Source organism: Camellia sinensis, chromosome 13, assembly GCF_055761805.1.
Source record: "Camellia sinensis isolate YWXY chromosome 13, ASM5576180v1, whole genome shotgun sequence".
Classification (NCBI taxonomy): Eukaryota; Viridiplantae; Streptophyta; class Magnoliopsida; order Ericales; family Theaceae; genus Camellia; species Camellia sinensis.
This window is the reverse complement of record NC_138973.1, coordinates 84778202-84796309: the sequence shown is the minus strand read 5'-3', so window position 1 is coordinate 84796309 and position 18108 is coordinate 84778202.

The following is an 18108-nucleotide window of genomic DNA, read 5'->3' as shown; positions in this document are numbered from 1 at the left end:
ATACCATGGTTTAAATAAATTGTTTATTTAAATTCTGTACTTTTATTTAGTATTGTGTGACACATGCAATATTTTATGATTGGGAATTTTAATGAGTTGTATAACATTACTTGTGATTAAAAATTTGGAGTTATTTGTGATTAATATCAAAATTAACTGAAATGATTAACGACATATACAAAGTTAACAATTGACGGTTAATACCAGTTGTTCGGGGTGAGTCTTGGTTTAAAGACTGTACGGAATTAAGAGTTGACGGTTAACACCGGTTGTTCAGGGTGAGCCCTGGTTTTGAGAATTCTCACGTAAATTGTGTTACGAAACTCTAAGATGGCACGGGACGTATTTGAACCCTTTTCGGTATTCGGTTTTGGAATAAGGGTGGATGTGCAGGTGGCACACAGGGAGGTTGCTTACCCCTGGCAGACCGTTTCCTTGGGGCAGACCACGGATGCCACTACTTGGGTATATAACTCCGGACGTGGGCATCCCTGGTAGTTACGGTTGGTAACACTTAAATATTTGACCAAGGGAGGGTTTCAAATTAACCGTTGCCATGCTTAGTGGTTGGTGAGTTAAATCTCTTTGGTGAGATTTCGAGTGTCACCTAAATTATTAAAATTACTGAAACTATTGTAATGGTTGTAATTTCTATGTATAATTATATTGTTATCTCATGTTTAGAATATTATTATTTGTCTCTTAAAAAGAATGGTAGGTTGGTTACGTTTTCTTACTGTGTTGCAAAACTCATGGCATATATTTTGTTGCCCTGGCGTTTCATGCCAGATTATGTTGAAGAAGCGACTGAGGCTGAAATTGGAGCTGCTGCCAATATCGAACCTTGGATGACTTAGAGTCAATATTTTGTCAGAATAAAATCCTGTTATCCCTTGTATTAGGATTAAACTATGTTGTGACGTTGTGTGTGAACTTGTAGTTTTATTCTGTCGTTGGACTTTGGCTTTGTAAGAACTTAAAAGTTCCTAACTAGTAGTTAAAATTTTATCTAGCAAGTTATTGTTAATTAAAATCTTATGACGTTTCAAAAAAAAAAAATTTTTTTTTGGGGCGTCGCATAAGTGTTAGTTGAGCTTAATCAATCTCAAGTAATACTATACAAATAAAAAATTCATATATAATGATGTGGTTTTATATCTTTTATTTTAAAACAAAACACCATTGAAGATGAGTTTATTTATAATATCTTTCATATCTTTATTAATATTTTCCTTTGACAGAAGCTCAATGACTAAAATTATTAACAAATTAATAACTAAACAATCCTATTACTGGTTTCTTATTATAACTATGAAACCTAGACTTACGATACGTTTAACATGACTCGATTGATTACACACCCAGCAAATAAGTGGTCCCCCGAATATGTAACTAGTTTGAAGTCAGAACTGGTGAAGATCCCAATGACTATTCCCCCAACGAGCACTCAATCACTCCAAGTCCTGACCGGCTAGATGATCCCAGTGGTGCAACTACTGGTTGAGCCACCAACCCTGCCCTCTTCTTCTGTAGCCAAGTCGGAGACTTATGGCCCAACTGATCACATTTGAAACAAGTGAAACCCTTTTGCTTACCTCTCCTCAAACCCGAACTTGGCACTAGAAAGGTAGATCTAGACCATGCTCCCTGGGACTGTTGTAGGTTAAAACCACTCTGCCTCTTAAAAGTTCTACCACCACCCCGAGTTACAAGGGTCGCCGAAATGGCCTTCTCACTGCTCTGTCCCATGACTAAGATCGTTGCCTCTGCATGAGTCGCAACTTCAACAAGCACACTATAACTTATATGCCAAGACCGGGCAATCCTTCCTCGGATGTCGTCACACAACCTGCTCTCAAACTTCGAACAACGAAGTTCCTCACTCTCCACCAACCCTGGAGCAAATCTTGACAGGTGTAGACACCCTATTTTTGACCGACCTTGAGACTCAGATGTCACCAGTTGAGCACTCGGTGATATTGCATGTTGTGCTTGTTCAGAAGTCTCAGAGTCGCGGCTGCGAGCCCTGCCTCCGGACTTCCGAACCCTCTTCTGTGCCTTGCCTCGGTTTGCGAACCAGACTCGATTTTCTCTGTTTCTTCTCCTGAGGGGAGGGAGAGGTCCCGTAGACCATCTCTCAGTGGCCGTGGGCTACATTTTGTGGCCGTAGGCCATTTTGCCCATTTCGGGGCCCGGTTCCCGGTTTTCGGAGCCGTTAGGCCGTGTGCCTTGGTTCGGGACCACTTAACCATCTCCATTTGCTCTGATTTTTGGCATACATCTTATTTTCTCCCTTTTGAGGGACACTGGGGTCTGAGAAACCCACTTCGTGGCCGAATGCCACTTTCGGTGCTTAACAGCCCATTTTCGAGACCCCGAACTGCGCGTTTTGGCCCCCGGACATTCGTTTTGCAACGATTTTCGTTCCTTTTTGGCAGGTACCTCTGTTTTATCACTGGGAAGGCCGTAGAAGGGTAGGAGGCCAGTAATTGTTGCAGCAACCAGTTATATATCCTCCGACGCCCTCCGATACCCGTTTTTCACACTTCCGGGCTAATGTTGAACACCTTGGGGCCACTTTCTTGAACTTTGAACCACATATTTGTGATGTACACACATGGGAGGACCCTAAAAGTTGGTGGCCGGCCACTAATGTTGCTTGACCCTTTTGAACCCCTCCTTCCGAGCCAATGTTGAACACCCTTGAGCCACTTTCTTGGACTTTTAACCACAGGGTTGTGTTGTACACACATGGGAGGACACCATTATGTAGTGGCCGGCTACTAAACCAACTTGACCCTTTTGACCCCTAGCCGGCCGGCTAGGGGATGTGGCCGGCCGGCCACCTGCAACAAAAATACCTGGCCGGCCATGATCCTCACACTGTTCACTTTACAGCTGTATAGCTTTATCCCCCAGAAAATATCTTAATCCGGGGGATATTTCGTGGGGGAAAGCTTGTCTCCTTTTTCCCCCACCTTTACTCCCTCCTTTTGTTCCATATAACCAGCCTCCAACACTTGTAGTAGGGGTTAGGAAAATTGCTTCAAGCCTTGATACACTTATCTCACTCTATCTCTCTCATTTTCCTTGAAAATTCCTAAGCTACACCTCATTTTCTTCATCACCACCAAGCTCTACCACCACCACTCCATTCCAGCAGCAAGGGGAGGAATTCCAGCAGCTAAGAGGCAACAAATTTGGTCCAAGAAGCAACAAAAGTATTGATCTTCAAGGGTGAGTCCATTTTCCCTCTTTTCTAGTTCATTTTTGCACCATTCCTCTAGCCATCATGCTTACTGTTTTGAGCTCCGACCAAAACTGAAAAGGTCATTTTTTTGAGCTCATTTTCATGTCTCATTAAGGGCTCAACCCTGTTTGAGCCCTCCACCTTGCACTTGCTTCAATACCCTCTTTGTATGTCAATATTTTGCATGCTTTTTCTAACCTACGTGTGATCCATTTTGGAGTTTCTCATGAACTGTAAGTAGACTTATTTTGAGCCCCTCTTCAACATTGAAGAAGGGCTCATCTTTGTTTGGGACCTCCATGTACCACTTGTCTTTATATCCATCTTTGGTCCCCTATTCTTGTATGACTTGGCAGCCTATCTTGGTTCCATTTTTGGTCATTTTACAGAGCTATAAAAGTTCTTATTTTGGCCCATTATTCATGTTCCATTAAGGGCCTTTCATGGTTTGAGGTATATTTTATACACTTCATGTTATATCTCTCTTTTGGTCCCCATTTTTGCATGCTTCGGCAGCCTATCATGCTTCTGTTTTTGGTCATTTTACAGTACTAAAAATAGTCTTATTTTGGCCCATTATACATGTTTTATTAAGGGTCTTTTCTTGTTTGGTGAATGTTTTATATACCTCATGTTATAGCCTCTTTTGAGCCCCATTTTGCATCGCATTTCTAGCATGTTTGTATACTGTTTTGGTTTTTTTACAGTTCTGTAAATATGCTTATTTTTGGTCCCTCATCAATGTTGTAGAAGGAAATTTTTCAGTTTGGACTTTGCATATACCACTTGCCTCTTTGGCCACCTTTTGGCCCTTTTTCTTGCATGGGAGTGCAACCATATCTATGTTTGTTTTTAGGGTTTTTAAAGTTCTGTAAAGTGGCTTATTTTTGGCCCCTCTTCAATGTTGTTGAAGGGCCCTAACCTATTTGGAGTTAGCAGCTGTGAGTTGCTTCATAATCTCATGTTTAGGGCCATTTTTGTATGCCATTATTGCCCTATCCTTGCTTGCTGTTTGGCCATGATTTGTACTATAAAAATGCTTAGTTTGAGGCTGCCTTGCTTCTGTCTTTTCATCTCATGTGCCAATTATGCATGCTTTGTATAGCTGTAGTTCATTCTATGCGCCTAATTTGCATTTCGGGAGAGATTCCATGCATCGGGTGTGTTTTCGCCTCATTTCGGGGCTGTTTTCCCCCACATTTCATTGCTGAAAATCCATTAGCATGCTTGCATATCATTTTCCATACCATTGCATTGCGTATGCCATTGCCTCGGTTTGCGTGCCTGTGTGCACGCATTTCGAGGCACTTCATTTTCACCCACCGGCCTCTTATGTGAGTGTGGCTGAGGCTCTCTCATGTTAGTATAAGTCCATGTTGCATTCTATATGCCATTTTCATGCCATTGCATTGCATATGCCATTGCCTCGGTTTGCGTGCCCGTGTGCAGGCATTTCGAGGCATTCCATTTTATTCATCGGCCTCTTATGTGAGTGTGGCTGAGGCTCTCTCATGTTAGTGTAAGCCCATATCATATTTCCATGTCATTTGCATTGCGTATGCCATTGCCTCGGTTTGCGTGCCCGTGTGCACGCATTTCGAGGCACTTCATTTTCATCCATCGGCATCCTATGTGAGTGTGGCTGAGGCTCTCTCATGTTGGTATAAGCCCATATCATATTTTCATGTCATTTGCATTGCGTATGTCATTGCCTCGGTTTGCGTGCCCGTGTGCACGCATTTCGAGGCATCTCATTTTTACAACATAATGCATGCTAAGTTGTATCTTAGATCGCATTCTGTCATTTTTCGGTTTGCGTGCCCGTGTGCACGCATTTTGAGCATCTCATTTTTACAGCATAGTGCATACTAGGTTGTATCTTAGATCGCATTCTGTCATTTTCTCGGTTTGCGTGCCCGCGTGCACGCATTTCGAGGCATCTCATTTTCATAGCATTGTGTATGTTAGGATCGTATCTTAGTTGCATTTCATGCATGTCATGCATATTGCATCGTGTTCGGAATAGGAGTTAGCCCGAGCACGGGAAACGAGGTGCATTTCGTACTCTGAGTGACGGAATGTGTCTCAATTCCCCAGTCACCGACACTCCGGATCATCCATGATGGAGTTAGGTCTTGTTGTGTTTTCATGTGCTTTCATTCTATATTGAGTTGTGCATTTCGACTCCTCGGCCATCATGCCTCGGTATGCGTGATTGGTGGCACGAGGATCGAGGCATGCATATATTTGTGAAAATACATTGCTATGCCCCTTTCCTGCTCTCTGTTGCAGCAAAATGAAGAATCAGAAACTTTTCAGAGCTTGGCACGCATTTCAAGAATAACTGCTAAACAGAGGCTAATTGGGGCATCCCGGTGGATTTTCGCGCAAGACAACCCGGGCATACATCATTCATTAGAAGCAAGGCAGTCCCTGGCTTGCATGCCAGTTTTATACAGTTTTCTTAATTTATTTGTTAAATTAATTAGGAATTTGTATATTATTTGGACTGTAATATTTGGACTGTAATATTCTTTTATTCGGGACTGTATATTTATTCGGACCCTCTGCGCGAAGGCACAACTGTAATAAGTGTGCGTGTGTGTGTTGTATGTCTTCCAACCCCACGTCTTTCTCCCTTTTATTTACCTGCTTATGATGGTTAGATTAGGGCATGTTTAAATTAGCATACAGTATGACAGCATGTTTGCATCATTCATCTGTATTGCACGCACCAGGCTCGGCGCATCATACTAACTGCATTGTATTTTTCAATTCTAAATTGAATACATGATAGTTGTAGCATCTCATATGCCATGTTTAGAATAGCCGAGCCTGCTATAGTTGCATTTTGCATGTGTTGCATTAGGCATTTCTGTATACTTAGGATTCATGCATGATTTCTGATGAGTTTCTATTTTGGCTTGGAGTACTCGGTAAGTTTTATGCTTTAGCATCCTTGCATGCGTGTGAGTGACTGCCATGAATAGCATGCTTACTATGAGGCTAATTGCTTATGTGATATAACTGCCTGAATGCCTATGGGTGAAGGTTGAGTTATCTGGATTGGAATGAATCATCAAATGTTTGTTTTAAACCCGCTAGGTAGTGGCAACACCATCTTTTATAAGCCCACCCGAGGGTGGCAAAATCTGTATTTTAAGCCTACCTGCGAGTAGCAAAACATCTTTCAAACAAACAAACATGAAATGTTTTGTTCCAATTTAGGCGACTCAGTCTATACTTGTATGCTGTGCGCATCACATAGTAACCTAGGCTAATAACCGGATTAAGAACATACAATGTTTTCAAAAATAGATATCATGGTTAGTAGAGGCCGGTCTATGACCGGGCGAGCGGGGGTGCTCACGAAGTGACCTTCCCCAATCGTACCCAAGTTCTCGAGCCGAGGCAACTTTGGTGATGACGGACACGCGGCCTTTGGCACCGAGTCAGGGTTTCCTAAATTTCCCATTAAAAAAAATATTTAGGTGGCGACTCTGTATCTGGCAAAGCAGTCCATGTTTGACACTTCTTTCAAAAAATCTGTTTTCTCAAAACGATTTGCCAGATTTGGACTCTTTGGTTCAGACTTAGAACCGTGACAAATTTGAGAGTCCTGAGCTGTAGTGACCCCAAAATGAACATAACGGGAGCTCGTTCCTCCCGGGGCGTTCGGGGACATCTACAACAGGTTAGTAAACCATGCTTCAAATTGTACCAAAGATGTAGTACCTTGGTGTAGACGTGCCCGTGGGCCCCACGCTACAATTCGGACTCGAATTGTCACGGTTCTTAATCTGAACCAAAGAGTCCAAATCCGGCAAATCGTTTTGAGAAAATAGATTTTTAGAAAAGAAGTGCCAAACATGGACTGCTTTGCCAGATACAGAGTCGCTACCTAAATTTTTTATTTTGGGAGAATTTAGGAAACCCTGGCTCGGTGCCAAAGGCCGCGTGTCCGTCATCACCAAAGTTGCCTCGGCTCGGGAACTTGGGTACGATTAGGGAAGGTCAGCTATGAGCACCCCCACTCGCCCGATCAAAGATCGGCCTCTACTAACCATGATATCTTGTTTTGAAAACATTATATGCTTTTATTTCGGTTATTAGCCTAGAATTACTATGTTGTGCGCACAGCAAACAAGTATAGACCAAATCGCCTAAATTGGAACAAAACATTTCATGTTTGTTTTGAAAATGGCTTGCTACTAGCAAGTAGGCTAAAATGTAGATTTTGCCACCCTCAAGTGGGCTTTTAGAAAAGATGGTTTTGCCACTATTTAGTAGGCTTAAAACACACAGTTTTAGTGCATTATTCCAATTTAGGTAATTCAACCTCCATCCACAGGCACTCAAGCAGTTATATCACATAAGCAGCTAGCCTCATGGTAAGTATGCTGTCATGGCAACACTCACACACATGCAAGGATGCTAAAGCATGAGAACTTACCGAGTACTCCGAGCCAAAACAGAAACTAGTTAATAATCATATGCATGATCCTAGTTCATGTTAAGATGGCTAATGCAACACATGCAAAATGCAACTAAGATAGGCTCGGCTAATCTACAATGACATGTGAAATGCTACAACTAACACATATTCAATTTGGAATTGGAATACAAATGCAGTTAGAATGATTCGCCAAGCCCGATGCATGCAAACATACTATCATACTGTATGCTAATTGAAACATGCCCTAGACTAACTATCGAAAGCTAGTAAATAAAAGGGAAGAAAGACGTGGGGTTGGGAGACATACACACACTCATGCACACTTATTACACAATTGCCTTCACTCGGAGGGTCCGAATAAATATTACAGTCTGAATAAATAATACTAAATTAATTATTACAGAATTTCTAATTAATTAACAAATTAAATGCAGAAAGAAGGTGGCCACAGCCCTGTCTCGGGATGCGTGAATGATGCATGCTTGACTCGTCTCGCCCGAAAACTCGCTGCCATAGCATTGTTGCCTTTGTTAACACTGCCCTGCTCCTCTGAGGACTGTGAAAATTCTTGGGGCACCTCTGAACTGATTCCTGATCACTCTGGAATATCACCGGCCAATTCAAGGCACCACCGCCCATGGGGATGGGCTTATCGGCTAACTGTTGTACCACCGGCCAGCCACCGATGGTCGGTCGGCACTATAGGTGGCCAGCCGGCCATTGCTTCCTGCAGAATCCTGCAGTCGACAGTAGCAGAGGGCAAGCAGTGTATGGCATGGGTGATGATGCCGAGGTCAATCCTCCGGTTGGAAGGGTTAATGAGGTTCCATATCAAAGAGAAGAAATGACAGAGATGAGAAGGCAAATTGCTGCTTTCACCAAGACCAAAGTTCTAAAAAGCGGTTGCGGTTGCGGAGTGTAAAGGCCGTAGCGTAACAGTTGCAAACCGAAACCATGAATTTTTTTTTATTTTTCGCACAATTTGAAAAAAAACTTGCTGATATGTATATTTTTTTTTCTAGAACCATATGTATTGGGTTTTAAAATAAATTTTGATCAATATTTGTTAACTTTCAAGTATGATCCAATATATTTCATATTTTTAAATCACTATAAACAGAGGTTTTTACATTTTATTTTAATAGTTAATGATTTTATATGTCATAAATCTATATTACACTTGTGGCAAAAATTTCTTTTATTGGACTTAGATGTATAAAATTATTTTTTTAATTATTATACTTGTGAAAGCATATTCAAATTTTAACTTGAATAGTTTTAAAAAATAAATTATACATGCTAATGTAATCATATAAAAATTAAAAAAATAAATTATAAAGAAAAAAAATTCTTTGAGTTTGGATCACTTGAATATTTATTTTCTTTTTGGATAACCTGTAAATAAAAATAAAATAAACTAATCAACAAAAATTGACATGTATAAAATATGCATTAATATATAATTATAGGTGCTATTTTTTTTAGATATTTTACAAAATAATCAATCACTAACTATTATATATAAGATAAACAATAACAAGAGTAAGAGAATAAATAAAAGCCTATATATATATATATATATATATATTTTAATCAAGCCAAATAGATAATGACCACTTATTATTATAATTATTTTCAAACGATATATAGATAGATACACACAAACAAAATGGTTAAGTGATAGCAGCTGAGTATAATAGCATAGGTCTTACAGCTTCAACAAATCAATAACAGGTTCATCTTCCCTATTCTCTCTCTATATCTCTTACTCTCTCATCTTCCCTCCTCTCTCTATCCCTCTTCCCCCATTTTCAAGTGTTACGTTTTTTTAGATATTTTACAAAATAATCAATCACTAATTATTATATATATGATAAACAATAAGAGAATAAATAAGAGCCTATATATATATATATATATATTAATGAAACATTTGCATTAAATTCTCTTATATCCTTTGAACATTCCCACTATCTCAGTATTCGAAAAGACTGGTACAGCTCTCATGGCCAAGCAAACCTTTTCTTGCCTCGATCAAGCACATGAAGAGTTGTTTGATAATGTTGTTCGTCCTCGAAAGAACCTTCATGCATTGATTAGCCACCTTTACCCACCTTCTTATATTCAAGTCATGAAAACTTTTGCAAACTATTAACCTTTGGATTACGAACCCATTGTCCACAATTCTTTAACCCAAAATTTTGCAAGCATGGATATTGGAAGCTCTTCTTCTGACCCAAAATCTTCTGCGTGGGATGAGGCTGCAGCTTCTTCTTCTTCTTCTTCTGGGGCTTCTGGTTGGAGAAGCTGACTAGAACCTGAGGAGTTCAAGTTAAGAGAGCGAATCAATCATCATTTTGTTGAATTTGTTGATCCTCTAACTTTCCCTCCCTTTGGTCGGAGTTCAGTGGTTTACCCATATGTACCCAAAAACCACCGACGCCGTTTGGAAGACAACTTACTTGTAGCATGGTACACATCTTCCATGCCTACGAAGATAGTACAAGCCACTCGTCGTCCAGAAGAGGCTCAAGGGTATAGCCTGTCATTCTTAGCCCAGAAGGCAAAACTTTGCTCTTCTGACTGGCTTGATATCGTCAGCAACCCCCAATTTCCTCTTTCTTTCGAGATGGAAGCTCCTCTACCTTCACTTCTGCAAAACCCTCACTGGATGGAGGAACTGAGACTTGCTCTCTTTGAGGACCAGTTTCTCCCCTCCTACAATCCTCCATCTCCCCCTACTAAATTTCAGCGACAGCAAGCCCAACTTCTGCTTGTGACCTTTTTTCACTTGCCCTTCAATGTTCTCGAGGACAATACTCCTCTTAAGAACTTTCGATGGGTTTGTGATGCTATGACCCGGGGTCATGTCCTTAATCCCATCGCCCAAGCAGAACTCCAGATGTTTTTAGATCAACTCCCACTGCTTCTTCATTGGCATCACATTTCTGTGGCCACTACTCGATCTTTGGACCAAATCTCAGCCCGTCGAGTTCATACCCGGTATGAAACAGAGAACCTCATCGACGAATATGATGATTTCAATAATAAAGACTCTGCATACTGGGATGACTTGGACATGGATGAGATAGAACAAGGGTTGAAAGAAATAGAGTTTGAAATAAAGGCCGAAAAACTTTTTTATCAAGTAAGAGCATATCAACTTCAGCAGCCTAGCCTGGAGAAGATAGAAGATAGAATAAAACAGGAACATAAGTTCATTGACCATAGCTGGAACAAGTTCCATGACCTTGTCATTTATTCTATTCCTTATTTTTATGAACTTGAATATGTAGCCAAGGAAGGCTTTTGATGTAATTGCTCTTGTCTTAATTAAGCTAAGATGTTTTCTCTTTATTTGGCATGGTCTGATTTTACTCCATTTGTCACAAACAAACAAAATTAGGGCTTTGAATTCACCAATTTCGTCCTTCAAAACTCAATTCGATCATACCCAATGAAATACTAGAAACCCAATTTGAACTTTTCCAACGTATGGAGTGTAATCGACAACTTTTGCCTTAGGTCTCCTTTCAGAATCAGAGCTTCGAATTCACCAATTTTGCCTTTCAAACTTGATTTGATCATATCCAATTTCGCAACATATGGTTAATACAATCAAGTAGTTTCAAATCAACTAATTTTTTGCTTCGAACAAATAGTCTATATTTTCCAAAATATGGAAATCTCTCTTAAAGACTTCACTATTTTATTCTAAAAAAGTGATTTATTCTGTATACTACTAAACCAACTATTGGTTTGAAACCTAGAACAAACAAATTCTAACCATAAGGTATTTCAAATTTTGCTTCAAAGGATTTTACTCTAATCAAGAAACCTAAAAACACGTCTTTAATTCTTTTGAAGTAAATAAATACCTGGTTATTCTTGCACCTTTAGGTGTGGAATGTGCTTCGAAGTCGATTTCCTGCTTTCGAAGCTGTTTGTCACTTGATTTTGGCGCCAAAACTTGGCTTCGAAGCCAAACATTATATTTTGAAGCTAACATTAGTATTTGAGATATGTTTCCCTCCATAATTACTAACATTGAGGGAAACTTTTCGCACCCGTACCTTTAGTACTTCTTTATGAATTCCACCATAGAAAATGACTGGGTGTTTTTCAGAAAGAAAGGTTTAAAAACCCTTTTATTTTGTGCTCCCAATTCATTTGGTTGCTTAACACACAAACCCTTCATCTTCTATTGGCTTTCTCTTTCCCTTTACTATTTTTCCCAATTTCGTCTTCTGAAAAAACTCTCTATCAATGGCTTCTTCTTCCTTGAAAATACCGGTTGTGGAGCGTGCGAGTCCATCCGCAGCCTTAAAAAGGGTCATTGATGAAGAGTGTAAGAAGTACAAGGCTGGTGAGAAGAGTGCCATCGACGGACGTATCTTCATTCCCCGTCATCATGAGCAACAAGAATACGTGCTTGGGCCTATTTTTAAGGAGATTTCCACTGAGCTCTCAGCTCTGTACCCTCGTCTAGAAGATCATTATGTCCTTTATGAAGGCAGTCTTGATTAGGGAAGCTGGAGGATGAATCGACCCTATCGTTGCTGGCCCACAGTAAGACCAGAATGGGAGGAATGGTATGATAGGGTCGTCCCTAATACGACATTGGATCTTCAGGAGCTCTGCCTCCTTGACGCCCTTCAATTATCCAGGTTCACCATTTCAGAAGACCCTTTTTTAATACCTGCTGCACTTTATTTTTGGAATTCAGCTTTCAATTTCTTCTAATTCAGATGTGGGATGATGGCTCCTACTGTCCTTGACATCTGCCATCTGTTAGGATTATCCCCTACTAGTACCCCCATTGGTGCAGACTATCCTGACCTCAAAACCCTTTTTTCCCTCCCCTCTCTAAACTCTTCCTGTAGTGACTTTGTCAAGGTTGAGAACAAAAGAGAGGGCCCTGTGACTGATAGGGAATTTTTCTCTTTTATATTGTATTGGCTTTACAAATTCCTCTTCTGTACCTCTTCTCAGAGGATCATGCTTGAATTTCCCCCTCTTGCCAAAGCCCTTGTCTTACAAAGAAAGGTGGCTTTAGCTCCATACGTTCTAGGTCATGTCTATAGCGCTTGTTCCCTTTTTTGTAAAAAAACCCTTGGATGCCAATCAGGGAGGCCCATTTTGGATACTTCAACTTTGGCTTTTTGCATACTTCACCGATTTACAGTCTGAATGCCTAAAGTTTTTGGAGCCAAATCCTACCACCCAAGGCATGAAGTTAGCCAATGTTTCACTCTATCCTTCCAACTTTCCTTTTTTACTTTTCTTTCTTCCACCAACTCCTAGCTTCCCCTTCTTCTCAAAGCTTCCGTCCCTTCGAAACCACCAATATTGGCCCATCCTGGTTGAGGGCCTTTTTGAGTGATAGGTCCTGTTCTACACCCCGGCATAAAAATATGTGGGCCTCTAATCTGATTCCCCGGGAACTATTCATTGGCACTATGAACCCTAGCTTACAAGTGCATATCTGAGCCCTATTGTCCTGCCCAATTTGCTAGGCAATTTGGACTCTCACAAGGGATCCCTATTTCTCTCTGCAGTCAGACCAATTTAAGCCTTACCAGCAGGGATCTGAAGATTCGAAGATCTAGATTGGAAGAAGAAACTTCCAAATTCATCCAAGATTTAATTGACTTTGAGTACTTACCCTTCATACCTCAAAGCAACATACTGAAAAGGTGCCAGAACTGGTGGATGGCCAATATGGAGGTGCACTTGGCCATTCCTCCTCAAGATCTGTTAATGGTACTGGATGTACCTCAAGCCAAGTCCAAAGGGACTAGAGCTGTTACCACTTCCACTGCTCATGCTACTTCAGTTCTTGCGCTTGCCATTACAAAGTCTATTCCTATTGTCTCAACTCCTCCTAGAGTTACTCGAGTTACCTCGAAGAAAAGTATGTACCCATGTTTCTTTTTTCTTCTCCTCCTTTATGATGCTCTTGTCCTTACTTATAGCTCTTTCTTTGGTGTAGGTGGTGCGGGTGCCTCACAGGGAGATTCTCCCCAAAAGGTTTAAGCTTTAAATCTTCTCAAGAGCAAACAACAATAACAAAGGAAAAGAAAGCTCTTACTTGACCCTGAATAGGAAGTACCTGAGGTTCATGTAGAAACAGAAAAGAAGAGATAGAAAAAGAGCAAGAGACACCCTTAAAAAGATGGAGGAAAATGACTGTCTCTCTTTCTGATTTCACTGGAGACCCTATTCATGAAGCATCTGCTAAAGCAGTAAAGGCAGAACATTCCAAAGAGCTTATTGTATTTTAGAGGGTTGAGAAGAGGAGGCAATAGCAAGTGCTTAGGGATGAAGCTGCTGCTGCTAATGAACTCCAAAGGGAAGCTGCAAGAAAATAACAAACTACTGAATATTATACCCTTCGCAGCTCTCCAATCATTACCACCTCTTATGAAACCAGTAATTTCCTTCGTGCCTCTATTTTCTTTTCTCAAATTCTTGATACTGACGCTTAACATTACTTTGTATTTCTTCTTTTGCAGCAACAACTACTCTGCATTCTCCTTCAATAAGGACTCCTTCAATTTCATCTGAAGTTGAAATACTGTGAAGCCAATTCAAGCAATACTCCCACTTCCTGGTCCTACATTTTTCATACGTCTCCTGAGGCAAAGCATTCCTGCATCCCTATCTTTCGGCTTAACTCCATATTTTCCTTTTCTATCTTTCAGCTCTACCCAAATTATTCTTCCTTCAAGCCTTGCTGCTCCTTCCCATTCTGAGGAAATTCCAGCTATTACTTCAACTATTACTTCATCTCCAGTGATAGCTGATTCCTGTAGAGAAGACACTGGTAGCTCACGAATTCCTTATCCACTATCCCTACCTAACTCAAGTCTCTCTTCTCTTGACTTACTGGTAGCTAAGACTATAGAAACTGCTAAGGATACTTCATCTCCCTCTCCTATCTTTATGCAGCCATCTCTTCCTCCTATCAGAGCCCTTTCTACACCAAACATGTCAACAGAAGAAGTGGACATTTTTGAAGCTAGACTAGCTAGCCTTTTTGACATACCTTCCACCACTCCAACAGCTAGCAATGAAACTAAGCCATTAGTCCTAGCTGATTCTCTCTTAGAAATTTTTGAGAGCTCTTCCTCCACTAGTAGAACTTCCTTGCCTTCATTAGACTTGGACAGTTGTTTGGAGTTGCTGACATTCTTTTCAAGGATCCCCTTCATTAAAGATTAGTCCAAAGTTATTGGATTCAATAAAGGCCCATAAGGTTGTAGACCAGTCCAAAGTTATTGGATTCATTAAAGATCTGATCCACAGATTTGGCATCCCATAGACTATAACTGTTGATAATGAGACTATATTTGATGGGAAGATGGTAAAGGCTTTTGTGGCAGAGTTTGGAATTAGCCTTGTTAATTCTACCCCCTATTATGCACAAGTCAATGGTCAGAATGGTTAGGCAGAATCATTCAATAAATCTTTGAAGAAAGGAATACAGAAAGTTGTGGAAGACAATCCCATGGATTAGCATAACTTACTGTTGGATGTATTATGGGCTTATTGGACTTCTCCAAGATCAAGTATAGGAGTCACTCCTTATGCCTTAGTATATGGGCATGATGCAGTACTACCTATAGATATTAACATCAAGTCCTTGAGGGTGAGATGCCAGGATCAGTTAGTTCCTGAGCAGTACCATCAGAGTATGTGCTTGTAGTTAGAGAACATAGATGAAGCTAGAATTTTGGCATTAAATAACATTATTTTCCAAAAGAAGAGAGCAGCAAAAAACTATAATAAGAGGGTCAAGCACATTAGCTTTGATGAAGGTGATTTGGTATGGAAAATAATACTTCTAATAGGGATTAAAAGCCACAAGTTTGGCAAATGGTCACCTAACTGGGAAGGACCATATCAAGTTCATAGGGTCTTGCCTTGGGGAACATATCATTTGAGAAATTTGAATGGATATGTACACCCCAAGAAAATTAATGGCAGATATTGGAAGACTTATTATCCAACCGTATGGGAAACACAAGAAATATAATAAGTGCTAAATGAAAGGAGCATGAAAACACTTAAATAATGGATAAGGATTTTATTTCATAATGAGTTGAATACATGCAGTCATAGATTGGCCCAAAAGTCGGTACAATGTTTTAGCTGTTCCTTTACAATTGACTCTCTACTCTTAAGAGATGGGAACAACTGAATGGTTGTAGCCATCTCCTGCTTTCGATCAGCCAGCCTTTAGTTAGTAATTTGCAGCTTGGTGGTAGTTCGATCTAAAGCCAGGTTGACTGCTGATAACTCTTCTTCAAGCTGAGCTTTCTTCTCCAATAGTTGAGCTCGAAATTGGGAGAAAGAGGAATGTTGTTCTTTTAATTCTGACACTTCAGCATGTATCTGGGAAACAAATCTCTGGTCTCTCAGCAATTTCTCTTCTGCAGCTTTGGAAACATGGCAGATATTGATGTAAAAGTCAATGGTAGCCGCCGCTTGAGATAAATGACTTGAAATAGTCATGCTGGATTGCTCAACGATCTTGCAGCACTGGAGGAAGCCATTCTTGATAATAGGCCTTTGTAAGGCTTCGAAGGGGATCCTCGGAAAGAATGTCAGCAACTCCAAACAGCTGTCCAAGTCTAATGAAGGCAAGGAAGTCCTACTAGTGGAGGAAGAGCTCTCAAAAATTTCTAAGAGTGAATCAGCTAGGACTAATGGCTTAGTTTCATTGCTAGCTGTTGGAGTGGTGGAAGGAATGTCAAAAAGGCTAGCTAGTCTAGCTTCAAAAATGTCCACTTCTTCTGTTGACATGGTTGTTGTAGAAAGGGCTTTGATAGGAGGAAAAGATGGCTGAATAGAGATAGGAGAGGGAGATGAAGTATCCTTAACAGTTTCTATAATCTTAGCTACCAGTACGTCAAGAGAAGAGGGACTGGAGTTAGGTAGGGATAGTGGATAAGGAATTCGTGAGCTACCAATGTCTTCTCTACGGGAATCAGCTATCACTGGAGATAAAGTAACAGTTGAAGTAATAGCTGGAATTTCCTCAGAAGGGGAAGGAGCAGCAAGGCTTGAAGGAAGAATAAATTGGGTAAAGTTGAAAGATAGAAAAGGAAAATATGGAGTTAAGCCGAAAGATAGGGATACAGGAATGCTTTGCCTCAGGAGAGGCATGAAAAATGTAGGACCATGAAGTGGGAGTATTGCTTGAATTGGCTCCACAGTTTGAGGTATTTCAACTTCAGATGAAATTGAAGGAGTCCTTATTGAAGGAGAAGACAGAGTAGTTGTTGCTGCAAAAGAAGAAATACAAAGTAATGTTAAGTCTCAGTATCAAGAATTTGAAAAAAGAAAATAGAGGCACGAAGGAAATTACTGGTTTCATAAGTGGTGGTAATGATTGGAGAGCTGCGAAGGGTATAATGTTTAGTAGTTTGTTGTTTTCTTGCAGCTTCCCTTTGGAGTTCATTAGCAGCAACAGCTTCATCCCTAAGCACTTGCTGTTGCCTCCTCTCCTTAGCCCTCTAAAATACAATAAGCTCTTTGGAATGTTCTGCCTCTACTGCTTTAGCAGATATTTCATGAATAGGGTCTCCAGTGAAATCAGAAAGAGAGACAATCATTTTCTTCCTTCTTTTTAAGGATGTCCCTTGCTCTTTTTCTGTCTCTTCTTTTTTTGTTTCTACATGAACCTCAAGTACTTCCTCTTCAGGGTCAAGTAAGAGCTTTCTTTTCCTTTGTTGTTGTTGTTTTCTCTTGAGAAGATTTAAAGCTTAAACCTTTTGGGGAGAATCTCCTTGTGAGGCACCCGCACCACCTACACCAAAGAAAGAGCTATAAGTAAGGACAAGAACATCATAAAGGAGGAGAAGAGAAAAGAAACAGGGGTACATACTTTTCTTCGAGGCAGCTCGAGTAACTCTAGGAGGAGTTGAGGCAGCAGGAATAGACTTTGTAATGGCAGGTGCAAGAACTGAAGTAGCATGAGCAGTGGAAGAGGTAACAGCTCCAGTCCCTTTGGACTTGGCTTGAGGTACATCCAATACCATTAACAGATCTTGAGGAGGAATGGCCAAGTGCACCTCCATATTGGCCATCCATCAGTTCTGGCACCTTTTCAGTATGCTACTTTAAGGTATGAAGGGTAAATACTCAAAGTCAATTAAATCTTGGATGAATTTGGAAGTTGTTTATTCCAATCTAGATCTTCAAATCTTCAGATCCCGGCTGGTAAGTCTTAAATTGGTCTGACTGCAGAGAGGAATAAAGACCCCTTGTGAGAGTCCAAATTGCCTAGCAAATTAGGCAGGACAATAGGGCTCAGATATGCACTTATAAGCTCTAGGGTTCATAGTCGCAATGAATAGTTCCCGGGGAATCAAAATAGAGGCTCATATATTTTTGT